The sequence below is a fragment of the Pagrus pagrus genome (genome assembly GCF_965226575.1).
Source record: "Pagrus pagrus genome assembly, contig: HAP1_SCAFFOLD_104, whole genome shotgun sequence".
Lineage (NCBI taxonomy): Eukaryota > Metazoa > Chordata > Actinopteri > Spariformes > Sparidae > Pagrus > Pagrus pagrus.
Genome location: NW_028175359.1, coordinates 35,583 through 50,426, shown reverse-complemented (window position 1 = coordinate 50,426; position 14,844 = coordinate 35,583). Strand labels below are relative to the sequence as shown.

The 14,844-nt window shown below is 38.3% G+C and overlaps 1 protein-coding gene and 2 long non-coding RNA genes across 4 annotated transcripts in view; 1 reads left to right on the top strand and 2 right to left on the bottom strand.

Moving 5' to 3' along the window:
• Positions 1-5,160: 5,160 nt before the first annotated feature.
• Positions 5,161-6,001, top strand: LOC311253982. The gene is made up of 3 exons (XR_014622123.1): positions 5,161-5,322; positions 5,422-5,510; positions 5,778-6,001. It is a non-coding gene; the product is annotated as an uncharacterized lncRNA (long non-coding RNA).
• A 1,101-nt stretch (positions 6,002-7,102) lies between these two features.
• LOC311253983 lies at positions 7,103-8,046 on the bottom strand. The gene is made up of 2 exons (XR_014622124.1): positions 7,830-8,046; positions 7,103-7,341 (listed from the first exon to the last, which is right to left on the bottom strand). It is a non-coding gene; the product is annotated as an uncharacterized lncRNA (long non-coding RNA).
• Positions 8,047-9,667: 1,621 nt separating this feature from the next.
• LOC311253984 (uncharacterized protein) overlaps positions 9,668-14,844 on the bottom strand; it is a 40,018-nt gene continuing 34,841 nt past the window's right edge. Inside the window, exons 1-3 of one of the 2 annotated variants that reach the window (XR_014622126.1) lie at positions 11,469-11,870; positions 10,230-10,363; positions 9,668-10,029 (exon numbers count right to left, since the gene is read on the bottom strand). The gene's annotated coding sequence lies outside the window, so the exon portion shown is untranslated. Of the gene's footprint in view, positions 10,030-10,229; positions 10,364-11,468; positions 11,871-14,844 lie in introns of those variants that run through there. The other variant, XR_014622125.1, reaches the window with a different exon arrangement.

Genomic DNA, 14,844 nt, shown 5'->3' with positions numbered 1-14,844 from the left:
TTTTTAGATGATTGACAGGCTCTTTGATGTCATGAACAGCCACAATCCCCGCGCGAAAGGATTTAAAGCTCCCCTTGGGGCTTTGAATTGGGAGGAGTGAGTGGTGTTCTTGATGAGAGCAAGGGAGTTTCTGATCAAATTGTCAATTAAAGATGGCACATCGCTTCACAAATCTAAGAGGTCTTTTAAAAATAGTGACTATACAATGGTATGTATGATACATGTTAACATCATGCAGGTGTCAGGTATGGCAAGTTCTTGTTTCAAGCTGTCCCTGTTCTGGTTTAATAATGTTCCTATTGTTGGTTCAGCTTCCTAAAAGAAGATAAGATATCTATCTATCTATCTATCTATCTATCTATCTGTCTATCTGTCTGTCTGTCTGTCTGTCTGTCTGTCTATCTATCCCTGTCACCCTTTGCTGTTTCACATCTGATGGATTTGCTGGCAAAATCAATTTACCTCTTTACAAAATTCCTAGGTGCTTCCTCAAGGTGTCTTTGTCTCAATACAATTAGGGAAATAAAACATTTTCTTTTGAAGATACTTGTCTGTCATCGGGTTTGTGATCAACATTGACACCCTCATGCTCATGATTCCTGAGCTGCTCCAAGTCCAGCGGTATGTCTGCACCTACCGGTTCAGCCAAGATCACTTGGAGCTTCTCTTTAATTCGATCAGAGCATCAGGTAAAGTTCACATTTTAAAGCCTTTAAAAAACAAACAGAAAATATCTTTAGTGTAATTGTAGTGTGTGTGTGTGTTGTTTTTTTCCTTTAGGGGGCTGGAACAACAATCCCTCTGCCGGCCAGTTCCAGGGCATCTTCCGGCGTCTGATGGTCTGGTGTGGTGTCTCACCAAGTGGGCTAGGCAACGTGGCAGCACAGGATGACACAGTGTCACTGCAGAAGAACTCCCTCCCCCGTTTGTTAACTTTGCAGCCCTTGTGTGTGACCACAGCTACCTGCCCACGCGCTTTGGTGGGCTTGTAGACAATGCTCTAGTCTACATTGCAGGGTTTGTTGTTCGGCAGGTTCTAAAAAGGCTCTCTTGCCATGTGTGCCGTGCCAGCCTGGTGGCAGATGCCGTACCCTCTTCACATGATGAGAGCTACCACCTACTTGTGCTCAAAAATAATGGCGGGCTCATGATTCCCTAAGAGGGCACAGTCAAAGTAGTGAGAGCAGCAGAGCGGGTGATTCGCCAGGTCCACTCAGAGCAAGCTCCCAAGGTGTCAGTGGTCATGCATGTGGTCCGTGAGGAGATTGGTACGGATGATGTATTTTTGCTCGGGGAACACACTGAAGACACACAATTTGGCATTGACAACCACCATTCTGACCTACTGAAACTAGTGGTGTCTGTGTTCCTCAAAATTAGGCTGCACCACATTGCAAAACTTACATCACTCAAATACCAGAGTGGCAGCACAAGAAAGAAACTGTGCAAAACAGTTCTCTTTCAGGGGTTTTAGCTCCAATTCATGACAGGTTGTAAATACTCTTATAAATAGTTTGTTTGGAGGGGTGTGTTAATGTTCTTGTTCTTTCCTTGAATATTTTCTAAGTTTTACTACTTAACCCTCTGATAATTCAAAGTGCCTGTTTAGTTTGAATATTTGGAATCAATCAAATCACTTTATTCATAGAGATGATAAAACTGATCAGGGGGTGGTGGTAGTTTAGGAGCTGGACAGCCACAAGGCACAAAGTTTTCCTCTGTGTCCTGCAGCATGCAACAAAGTCTGAATCCTCAGGGGAGCCACTCAAAAAAATGGAACAGAACGTGATGAGTCCTGTAAGCTCCTGCAAGCTGTTCTGACGGTCTGCTTTTCACAAAGGGTAGACAGCAGATCCTATGTCTTCAATAATTATAATAATGATGATGATAGTGATGTAATTATAATAATAACAACAATAATATAATATTAATATTAAATAATAACAATAACAATAATAATAATAATAGCAATAATATAATAATATAATGATTGGAATAACAATAATAAAAATAACAGTAGTAATATTAATATAAAATAATAATAATAATAATAAGAAGAAGAAGAAGAAGAAGAAGAAGATACTCAAATGTAATAGCCTTCAAGCAATAAAGACCTGAACACACCTGAACGTTTTTTGGGTTATTTTTGTTCTATTTATGTGTGTCTGTCTGTCTGTCTATCTGGTCTGATGTTTGACAAACAAATCCCGTGAAAATAGCTTGACAAATGAGCGATTTATGATCATTTTTATTGTGTAGACACATCATTTCTCCATAGACGTAATGCACTGTAGGAGCGAGTGGTCCTGTTCCAAGATGGCCGCCCTGTAGGCACGTCGCTCTAGTGGGCGGCAGCAGTCAATGCGGCGTCTATGTATATATGTCTATGGTGTCAACGGTTAGACCCCGGTTATAAGACGATTTCTGGCCACATATCAATGTCCGTGGACCAGATGGTGGTCCGTCCCGTTTTTGGTGTATGTCAAGCGACACCTATAGGCCTGGCATATGAACTACAGCGTTTTCGGTGGATCCGTCTAGATGCAAATATTCTTGAAACAATGCCGAGGAAGACGGAGAAAAAATAACGTTTTCGCCCATCTAGACGGCCCCTTAAAGTGTTTTGGTTCTGTAACGATGCTAAACCGAGAGTTGCACAGATGTTCGGCTCGGTTTAGCATCGAGCACCTCACTTAGCCTGTGAGCTAACTCAGGACTAGTTTCACACGGCAGCTAACTCGGCTGCTAGCCGCCGCTCGGTTACGAATAAAAGCAAAAAAAAACAGTAACAATGCACGATGCAGCAACAAAATCAAAACTCTAACATGCAACTGATAAACGTATAATGTCTTACCAAACACGGTTTCATTTTAAATTACAGTACTTTTAGTAACTCACCTTTCACAGGTGTCTGTGTCTCCTCCTCGTCAACTGACACTGCAAAGTTCTTCTTGCGCATGCGTAGGAAACCGCTAGGTGCGCTAACTACGCGAGGAAAAATAGTTCCTAGATGGATGCTGGAATCACAAACATTTCAGCCCACATTGCCAATATGATACTACAATATTTTCTTAAATTCACGAACATATTTCCATTATTTCGAATAGTTTTTAACATTCGTGCGTTGATATGTAGTTGAAACAACGTCTAAATGACGTTGGTCATTTCAGCCCCTCAGATAGACGTCAAATCAACCGGCCTGCCCGACGTTAATCAGACGTCCCGACATGATTGGATATCTGCATCTAGACACAGCAGTAGGCTAGATAGAGGAAATCATTCTTGACAGTGTTTTTTCAGTTAAATATGTTTTCTTTGAGATCGTATTCCCCCTAATGTTATCATGTCGAAAAAAAGTAGAATTAAAGTCACGTCGTGACGCGACTTCGATTGGACGTCTTTATCTAGACGCAGGTCGAGAAAACGTTTTCTGGCAGTGTTTATTCAGTTAAACCGCTCTAAAATGCATATTTAAATTAGGTCATATTTGCCATGATATTATTTTTTGATGTTGAAAAACAGTTGAATTAAAGTCACGACGTGACGCGACGTTGACTGGACGTCTTCATCTAGACGCAGGTCGAGAAAATGTTTGCTGGGTAGTGTAGCCTATATAAATTTGGGATTCAAACTGAATTAATTCGAATTGAGATTGCCTGCCTCTTCCTCGTCCGGCATTTTGTCTTTCAGAGGCTGTATAGGGCTCAATTTTAAAGCTAGCATGAGGATATTGTTACGTCATGAAATTAGAAAATCTAAGGAATCCGTTGGTATCAGCCATGACATGCTTGTCAAAAACTTGTCTTAATAATGCTCCAAATGCTAAAGGTTTTTTTTTTAAAAATAAGTAATTTCTAGACCTGTTATTTTATTATTATCTTCTCTTTTCAGGTAGCCATACAGATGCAAACGAATTTAAAGAATTTCTGTATGAAGCCTATCCAAAACTCAGACCAGGGGGTGGATTTGAGTTGCTCAAAATCTCTGGAACAACACGCAGTCGCCACCTGATCCTCATCCCCTGTCCCAATGAGGGTTATCATGTAAGACACCTGAAAGATCCCCAAACCCAGATTGGTCATGTCACTCTTTTCATACGACCACTCCAAAGGAACCTGAATCTGGACCCTGTAAGTTCCTCACTTTTTGACTGGTGTTCCCATTTTAAAAATGCAGACTGTGAATGACAGTCACATAGTTATTGCTTTTGATGATTTTTAAAATGATCTTGTTTATAGGACAGTCGACCAGACTGCAGTAATGAGCTAATTGGACCACCTCAGAAATGTGTCGGGTGTGGAGAGGAGTTCCCTTTTTCACGCATAAAAGCTCATAGTGATGAATGCATGAGGTATGCTCTACAGAACTAAAATATCACATTTGTAAATCATGCTGCATGTGTAGTCAGCCATAAGGTGTAAAGCATTTTGAGTGAGTGTGTGTGTGTGTGTGTTAAACAATTGTAACTATACATGTCTAAGTGCAGGGCAGACATGACAGATCCGCACATCTAATGTTTCATTATTGTGGGCCCAAATATTAGTTATTTTGATGCCAACAATCCCTCTGAAAAGCCATATTGTTCATACATTGTTGTGCATCCAAATGTGGAGGATATAGATCCTGGATATTGGTCTTGAGGGAAAGTCTTAGAGTTTGAATGGAATTGATTGATTATATATATATGGCCATCCTTTTCTACTTTTAAACTCTAGTTTTACTAGATTGCAGTGTTTTTGTGAGTGTGTTATGCAATATAAAATATACTAGCCAAACTAACAAAAATTACCTCTTTTTACTCAAGACCATCACAGAGCAGTGGTGAGGTAGAGGTTGAGGTTTCCACAGGAAGTGCCAACTCCTCCTGAAGTGAAGGTAGATTTGTCAGCATGTTGACGAGGCCACAGGTGAGGGAGACATCAAGGGCCAACAACTCAAACTACTCGGTGCCACCTCAGGGTTGTGTGCCTGCTCCTGAGATGGTTGATCTAGATCCCACTGAAGAGAGAGGCTTCCCTGGTTTGTTACGTTATTAAATATTACATAATTTATTTCAATAACTTGTTGCACTCTGTATATTAATTGATCCAGTATTAATTTGAGCATTTGAACAACTACTTTTAGATTGGCAAATTGCACCAAATCCTACAGAGTCAGCAAAGAGATTCAAAGAAGCCATTTTAAGTCAGCACGCAACTGGAAAATTTTTAAGTCTTACCATGGATCTTCGAGACAGTGCAGTGGACAGGGAAAGGGCACTCCTTTCTTTTTATAAGATGGCTTATGTTGAGTGGGCTTGCCCCTTGACATGCACACTTAAGGGTAAATTGCTTACACATACAAAACTAAAGATAAAAAATATATATATTTTTTACAGTTTTCATTTAACTGATGTCTGTACCGTGTGTTCTGCTTTTTCAGGAGATCCAGCAATTGGTGATGGTGTGACTCGCCATTTCTTTGCAACCATCATGTCAAAAATGTTCAGTATGGGTTTGAGATAAATTTTGGTAAGTAAATATTCACTTTGGTGTTTGGTTGGTACCAGTTCCAGACTGAAAACAGATCTGTCTTCCCAGACCTTTACGTATACCCAGAGAATACTAACCTTTTTCATAAATGTGAATGTCGCTGCTGTGAACCTTTAGGTTTCTACAGGATCAACCAGAATATTCAGTGGCTGATTGATATTTCCTTAACTAATTCTGTATGATAGTTAAATATCTATGTCCTTTACATTACTGTCTATATGCTTTGCTTTTCTCTTTGTATTCAAGTGCCAGGGGGAACTCTTCTTTTTGAGGGGAACAAGATCATCGGATTCCCTCCACTTCCCATCTGCTTTTGGAGAGTGACTTCTTTGTTGTTGCTGGTCGAATGATCGGTCATTCATTTCTACATGATGGGCCATGCTTTGGTGGACTGAGCCCAGCTATCCTGCATGTGCTCTTTGGTGGATCCCCAGAAGAAGCCACAATCGATATTAAGGACTGTGCTGACCTTGATATTCGTGAGAAAATCAAGTTGGTACGATTTTTCAAGTATGATTTTATTGATACAAATTGGGGCTAGGACGATAGAAATGTGGGACAGTGGCTTAAAAGGACACCCCCTATATATTTGTTTATTTGTTTTGACATGGACTGTTTGGTAATTGTTGTGGCTCAAAGGACAAGAGTAAGGCATTGTAATTCCAGAGTTTCACCACAAGAGGGAGTTTGTGGTTTAGGGTCGCTCTTTGTCAGGGCAGGTCAATACATGCATTGTGTTGTTCAGATGAAGCTCAGAGAGCAGTGCATGATTTACAATGCTGCATCACGTTTATGTTTGCAGGAGGAAATAAAAAAAACATACAACTCCAAACACACTGTGGATCATTCAAGTGTGCTACAAAAATAATAGATGATGTCAGGGAAAAAAATAAATATATTTTTGTAATTAATTCATTCAATTTAAATACTGATAATTCAACTTGATCAACTTTATAGATACTCCCACTGTACAAAAGTGAAGCCTAAATATTACAGATATGAGCACCGCCATCTTGTCAATTTGGAGCCAGTCTGTGCACACAAAAACGTTGTAATATTCCTCCATACTGCTCGTCCGCTGCAATCCAAGTGTCCTGAAGTGGCGACATCCAGAGTTTTCTCGAAACGACGGCATAGGCTATAAAAGTGTACTAACGTGTACGACGTTGTTGTGCAGTTTTATGGACCTTTTCTCTCGGGCGCCTTTTGCAGCCGTTACATCCATGTTTACTGCCGGAGGGTACCAGCGCCGTGCTCCAACTGGACTTTGAGGAATAAAAAACTACACCGGATTTGTAATCAGCATGTGGGTGAGTCGATAATGACTGAATTTCGTTTTAAGGGTGAACTATTCCTTTAAACTTAATGGTTAAAAAAAATTGCTTATTGCAAAAAGTGTTTGTTTGCAGTCATATTGTACAATGTAAGTTTTGACATCTGGTATAAAATAAAAATGCTGTCATTACCATTCTTTTTACTTAAAAAAAAAAAAAATCATTTTAGACACTTGAAACAAAGATGTTTTTGTCAAATAAGAATGCGATTCAACACAAATATCAGAACTGCTAAACCACAATACCGGCTTCTTTATCAGAACTTGAGCAATATGGATTTACTGGAGCATTTCTGACAATAAGCTCACACTTTGTACATACGCATCCATCACATTGGACAGAGGGACATCAGGGTCTGGTAGACTTGCAACTTCCTGGTCAGTCAGTGAGCGCTGCAGCTGAACTTCAGGGACCACAACACCAGGCTGACGGTGACCACTCGGTCCAGTCCAGTCAACTCCAAACTCCATGTCAACCTGCAATTGCAAGAGCTGAGGTTAAGGGTCAATCAAAATCAAAGTCTTAAAGATTTTTATGGTAAATATGTCTACAGGACTGTAAGCCATATTCATTCATTTTACAGAACCTAGTTTAAAATATCACTTGTTTATCATCTGGGATTCTGTATATGCCCCAAAAACAGCTATGGCATCAGAAAGAGCTTGACTACGATTTCCAAGAGCCAATACATTAATTTTGAGAGCTAATATGTATTATTTTCTCTCTAAATCACTGCTCCTTGTTTGACCACAACATTGTAGCAATACCTTATTGTGTTGAAAGTGCCAATGATAGGCAATATAAATCCATCACATTTAGTTCCTGAACAACAAGCCACGATTAGTTACATTTTGCTACTGATACATGCACTTTATAATGGACATAAAGTGGAGATAATGTTGACAATATCCCATGTAGGAAATTAAAAGTTAAAGTAAAACAGAATTACTGAATAAATTCAAACCTGTATGGGGCCCTGCTGCGCCTCATGCTCATGGCGAGTCCACAGTTGCAGCGCTGAGTGGTTGCCCTCAGTGCGTAGTCTGTGGCAGTTCCAGCCACGCTGGAAAAACTGAAGGTGCTTCTGTATGTGGGGCACGAAGCACCAGTGCAGAGCATAGAGATGCATTTCATTGTCAGGATTGAGATGGCCTTCTCTCTCAAGGTTGGTAAAGATGGTGTAGAAGAGATCAAGAACTCCCACATAAACGTCTCTCCAGAGCCATTCAATTCTGATGGGTATAAAGGAAAAACTGTTTATTCTACCTACAATGAACAAAGACACAACATACAGGAAAATACCTTTACCCAATACTTTTACCTACTGTTGGTGTATGACAACACTCCCATCAATGATAAGCACAGTAAATTAGAACTGAATTAAATAGGTAATAAGTGATGTATTCAATATTCAGTCTAAATAACAGTTAATGACAAAGTTTAATTTTAATCTCTTAAAAGGACAAGTTGATTTTTTTTTTAAGTTTGTCTTCAAACAATGCTCACATGCCCACATGTATGATGAAAGAGTTTTTGGTCGCTGTAGTTGTTCCTCTGTCCATCTATACTGGCTGTGGAAAATCTAATGCTAACCATTCTATTGTAAGTGATGGGTCGCCTTGTTCTGTGACTGCTGAAGCCTCATATTAGCTTCAGAATGAAGTTCAGCTGAACTACAGAATGAGGACAGTAGATTTGTCATCACTTACATTGGAATCACACTAGAATAGTAATCTTCTCCTGGTCAGTATAGATTACAGAGAGACAATAGGAGAACAACTCTTTCAATATTTACACTAACGTTAATGTTGAAAAGCTCATAATCTGCTGCCACAAAGCTTGATTGTATTAAGATAGACTTGAGGAGACAGGTTAAGTCAGTTTATATGGCCATCTTTTACAAAGTGTTATTTTGATAAATGTTTGAATGGAAGATTATGTTACCTTTGGTTATGGACACTCCTGCCAGCAATGTGTGAATTCCTGTTCAGTCCTCTATTAATCACCATGTAGCGTGCAACATCAACATTTTCCCCGCCTTTATCTGACCTCTCATGTGATGGCACACCATAGACACCGACAGCTTCCAGAAAGCTTTATTGGACCGTTGCTGCACGATTGTTGGTGGCGGCACTCAAGTATACAATCAAACGACTAAAGCCGTTAATACCACCATGCACAACAATATGCCATCTGAAATAGATACGTATGAGAACAGACTTAGATCAATACCACTACCTGTATCATGCATCTCTTTATGTGCAAGTTTAGGCCAGATTTACACAGAGCATACTGTATAAGCCTATTTGAACAGAACTTCTCTATCTGAAATCTTTAACACACAAGCATAAATAAAAATCCTGATATACTTCTAGGTCAACATTTCTTTGTATTTATTTCCAGCTCACAAAATTTACACCCACACATGGCAAAGTGAATTTATACAAGGTTCTGGTGAGTATTTAGATTTAAAATAGCCTTTGAGGCCAGCTGCATGTTGTAGAGCTTTTAGTCTTTGGTCACTGACATTTTCTGTTTTTAGCACTGTACTCCATCATATTAGATTTCAAAGAAGACAATGGCTGAGGTTAAACTGTTGAGTGCAACTTTAATTTGGGAATATTGACATCAATACTGGGTGCACAGTGTGGGAGTCGTAGCCATTTTAGCCCCTGTCAGATTACAATTTCTACATTGCACAATCTACAATGGAGTACTGTGAAAAGTTAAAAGAACCAACCAGCGTAACTCTTAATTTTGGTGCTGGCAGAAGTCAGTAAAACTGATTTGCATGCACAAGAACATTGATGAATTAAATAATTTGATCCATCCACCATTGATAAATCCTAGTCTGGCTTTCAGTGACACTGGTAGGTTAATTAAAATAGATAGATGGGCTTTTGTAACTGCTCTGGATATACACTAAACTGGGTAGTAAGTATCTTACATTAGTACAATCTACAATAAAGTGGATGCTTGAGATGTTTTTTTTTGAGATGGAATGTTTTTTTGATACCTTATCAGTTTGTGATTTCCATCGATGTGCCATAAACTGTTCGGTGCTCTAACAGAATACTTCCTATGCCTTCTTGGGTTCAGCTGAAGGGTGCGCATCAAAACTCCACCAGGATCCACTCGCCGCATGGATTCCTGGACACGCTGTCCTATAATAGGCAAAACAATGCACAGATATGGTGTACTGAAAAAAAAAAAAGCATTCCCCAATCTGGCAGTGAATTCACAAATCCAGACTAGCACTAAATAAAGCAGTTTCCTCACATTGTGAGTAAATCAGCAAGTAGGCCAAATCCCAACATAAAATAACCCCCGAACAAATGAATGGGTAATAAATACAATTCCTTACTTTGTATGCGTATGCCTTGTGCATTCAGGTGCCCAACCATCATTTTGTATCCAGACATGGGATGCTGCTGCAGAATTTGGGTCACAGTTTCATCCAGACTGTTGTCCTCTATTGGAGTTAATAGATTGTGGACTCTGATCATCAAAAATGAAATGAAATGAAAGAAAAAAGTCACAAGAGGCAAAAAAGTAATGTCACCTATCTCACAGTACAAACAAAACAATGATCACAAGGAGTCTGTTGCTCTGTCGTTAGCTGCAGTGAAAGGTTTAGATTATTTTAAATCGATGTCACCTAAAACAAACCTCATTCCTGTTTAGTCTAAACTCAGCTGCTGTGTCCTGTAGAAATAACCTAAATACCTATCAGTTTATTAATTTTATTTATAATTTAAGTTAAAATCTTTCATATTGTATGAGTTTATAAATGCAACACTATCATGTATCAAACTAATGCAATTGTGCTGAAATGTCACATCTGACTGTTCACTTTTCCTCCAGAAATAGGGTTACAGATTATCCGACAAACTGAAGATGTTAATTAATGGCACCCATGTACAGTATCAACAAATGCAGCAGCACAAATCCACTACCTGTTAGGAGTACATATGATAAACTAAGTGTAGCGACTAATTGTCCAATTTAAAAGGCCGCTAAGAAACTCAGTGGGATCTTGTCTGCGACACGCTCGAATAAATCCATTCTTGACTCAAAGTGACTTTTTTAAAGTGTTTATTGACACAAAAAATGATATAAGTATATGGAAACAAAACGATACATTATGGAAATAAAACGAAACGGTCAACAGAAAATATCGAGCCCCACTCACCCTCTTTGTCTAACCAGAACCGCCGTGCAACTGAAACAGGTAAAATGCCGTGAATCTACACCCAGGTGTTAATTGCCGGAAATAATAGTAACCAAAGAGCATGTGCAGGATAAACAATTAATAATACAGGCCAAACCCATTTTGGCTCCTACACTAAGTTTGTCAGTAATATAAGCATGTTAGTCACCAGTCCATCTGTCATTGAAAACCAAAGCATATAGGCCTATATCATCAAGTATTGTTAGACCTACTCCCAGTGCATATTAATGTAAGTTAATATCAGTAACGTTAGTTAATTTTTAGTTAACTTAAACTCAGATTACAGAGCAGTGCAAGGAGACATTATTACATATATTGCCACCTTTAAAAGAAGCTAAACGGGAAACCAGACAAAAAGACAATCCGGAGTACCTTATTCCGTACTGTGCCATCCTCCGACGAATTGTTCTCTCGCACACTCCGAACACCTGTGCTATTTCCTTAGCGGTGTGCCCCCAGAGAAGGTGTGCTTCGATTAAAGTGGGGGGTATATTGTACGACGGACGTCCAAGGGTCCCTTCTTCTGTCTCTGACAGGATGTAAAGTTGGCGGGCGACTTCTTCCAGACCGTCTAACACTGATAGCTCAGTTTGCACATCCATACCGGCGTTGAGCTGAGCCAAGTCATCCATCAATCTATCCAGACGAAACTGAACATAGTCGTTGGTTGCATGGTTCGCTAATGATCGCAATTCATTCGCAATTGCTCGTACAAAAACTGCCATAACTAAATCAGAACTGCAGCTAAGGGTTAGCTGAGCGGGCGGGCTGGTAGCCAACAACATCAGCGCCGCTAGTAAGGCAGAAGTAGTCGACCCGCATCGAGCACACTCCTGTAACCAATCATGCTGCTGACTGAGGTTAGGACCTCCTACCTCATTAACATATGGACAGAAATACAGAAATAAATAAATGTAGGTGTACAGAAATGTAGAAATAAATATAAAGCATTTATTTATTTATTCTTTTATTTATTTATTTATTGATACATTTATTTCAGCATTTATTTATTTATTTATTCATTTATTTCAGCATTTATTGATTTATTTATTGATTTATTTATTTATTTATGCATGTATTTATTTATTCCTGCATTTATTTATTTATGTATTTATTTCAACATTTATGTATACATTTCTTCATGCATTTATTTATTTATTTATACTTAAGTCATGTTTAGTCCTCCACAGCTGATGTGATAAAGCTAAAAGTCGGTTGGGGCCAGCTTTTTTACCGCAGACAACTCTTAAAACGGTAGACACGACGCAGCATTATGGCTGATGTAGGCCTATAGCTCACCTGATAGAGTAGCTCCCTCAGCAAGTAAATTCATCCTCAGCATAGTTAGTACCTTACTGTAAGTTAATGTCTTTTCTTTTCTCATCATCATGATGATTACTGCTAATATGTATATATATATATATATAGTTTTTATGCCTTTTTTTTTCTTGAGCATCTGCCCCTCCAAAGGTCTCTGCACGGGCCTGACATGGACCATACAGGGACCGTTTTCAAGGATTTTTCTTTGTCAGGAATAGTTGAATTTGGATAAATATCATGGCAATTATGGTGAAAACTCACTTCTGTCAACTTTGAGCATTTCAGAGCGAGAGACGGTGTTTTTGAACTGTGAAGTAGACTATGTTGTATTTCAATGAATAAAGGTTTTTCAAACAAGTTTCCTAGCCTGGACATGCTAAATTTGGATCTATTTTAAGGCAAGGATGGTTTCACCTGTCCTTTAATTCATTTATGGTGGAAACTTACTCATGTCAATTTAGAGCGTTTCAGAGTGAGAGAAGCGTCTTTTTGCACTGTGCAGTATTTCTTTTGTGTATATCTACTGTGATGTGTATTTCTACTGTGTATTTCTATTGTATGCTTTGAATTTACTATCTTTTTCTACTGTGTGCTGGGTTTTCTACTGTGTATTTCCACAGTGTTGTGTGTATTTCTACTGTTTTATGTGTATTTCTACTTTGTGCTCTGTATTTCTGTGTATTTCTACTTTGTGCTCTGTATTGCTACTGTGTATTTCTACTGTGTATTTCGACTGTGTGCTGTGTATTTCTACTGTATATTTCCACTGTGTGATGTTTATTTCCACTGTGTATTTCTACTGTGTTTTTCTGCTGTGTGCTATGCACAGCTATTGTGTATTTCTACTGTGTAATGTGTATTTCTACAATGTATTTCTACTGTGATGTGTATTTCCATTTTGATGTGTATTTCTACTGTGTATTTCGATTGTGTGCTATGTATTTCTAGTGTATTTGCACTGTGTGCTGTTTATTTCTACTGTGATGTGTATTTCTACTGTGTATTTCTATTGTTGGCTCTGTATTTCTACTGTGTATTTCTCTTGTCTGCTCTGTATTTCTACTGTGTATTTCGACTGTGTGCTATGTATTTCTAGTGTATTTGTACTGTGTGCGGTGTATTTCTGCTGTGTATTTCTATTGTGATGTGCTTTTCTACTGTGTATTTCGACTGTTTGCTATGTATTTCTTGTGTATCTGTATTGTGTGCCGTGTATTTCTAATGTGTGTTTCTATTGTGATGTGTATTTCTACTGTATATTTCTACTGTGTATTTCTACTGTATATTTCTACTGTGTATTTCTATTGTTGTGTATTTCTACTGTGATGTGTATTTATACTGTGTATTTCGACTGTGTGCTATGTGTTTCTAGTGTATTTGTACTGTGTGCTGTGTATTTATACTGTGTATTTCTATTGTGATATGTATTTCTACTGTATATTTCCACTGTGTGATGTTTATTCCTACTGTGTATTTCTACTGTTTTTTTCTGCTGTGTGCTATGCACAGCTATTGTGTATTTCTACAATGTATTTCTACTGTGATGTGTATTTCCATTGTGATGTGTATTTCTACTGTGTATTTCAACTGTGTGCTATGTATTTCTAGTGTATTTGCATTGTGTGCTATTTATTTCTACTGTGTATTTCTATTGTGATGTGTATTTCTACTGCGTATTTCTATTGTTGGCTCTGTATTTCTATTGTGATGTGTATTTCTACTGTGTAGTTCTATTGTTGGCTCTGTATTTCTACTGTGTATTTCTCTTGTCTGCTCTGTATTTCTACTGTGTATTTCTCTTGTCTGCTCTGTATTTCTACTGTGCATTTCGACTGTGTGCTATGTATTTCTAGTGTATTTGTACTGTGTGCAGTGTATTTCTACTGTGTATTTCTATTGTGATGTGTTTTTCTACAGTGTATTTCGACTGTTTGCTATGTATTTATTGTGTACCTGTACTGTTTCCGTGTATTTCTAATGTGTGTTTCTATTGTGATGTGTATTTCTATTGTGATGTCTATTTCTACTGTGATGTGTATTTCTACTGTATATTTATACTGTGTATTTCTATTGTGATGTGTATTTCTACTGTGTGATGTGTATTTCTACTGTGTGCTATGTATTTCTAGTGTATTTCTACTGTGTAATGTGTATTTCTACAATGTATTTCTACTGTGATGTGTATTTCCATTTTGATGTGTATTTCTACTGTGTATTTCGATTGTGTGCTATGTATTTCTAGTGTATTTGCACTGTGTGCTGTTTATTTCTACTGTGTATTTCTATTGTGATGTGTATTTCTACTGTGTATTTCTATTGTTGGCTCTGTATTTCTACTGTGTATTTCTCTTGTCTGCTCTGTATTTCTACTGTGTATTTTGACTGTGTGCTATGTATTTCTAGTGTATTTGTACTGTGTGCGGTGTAT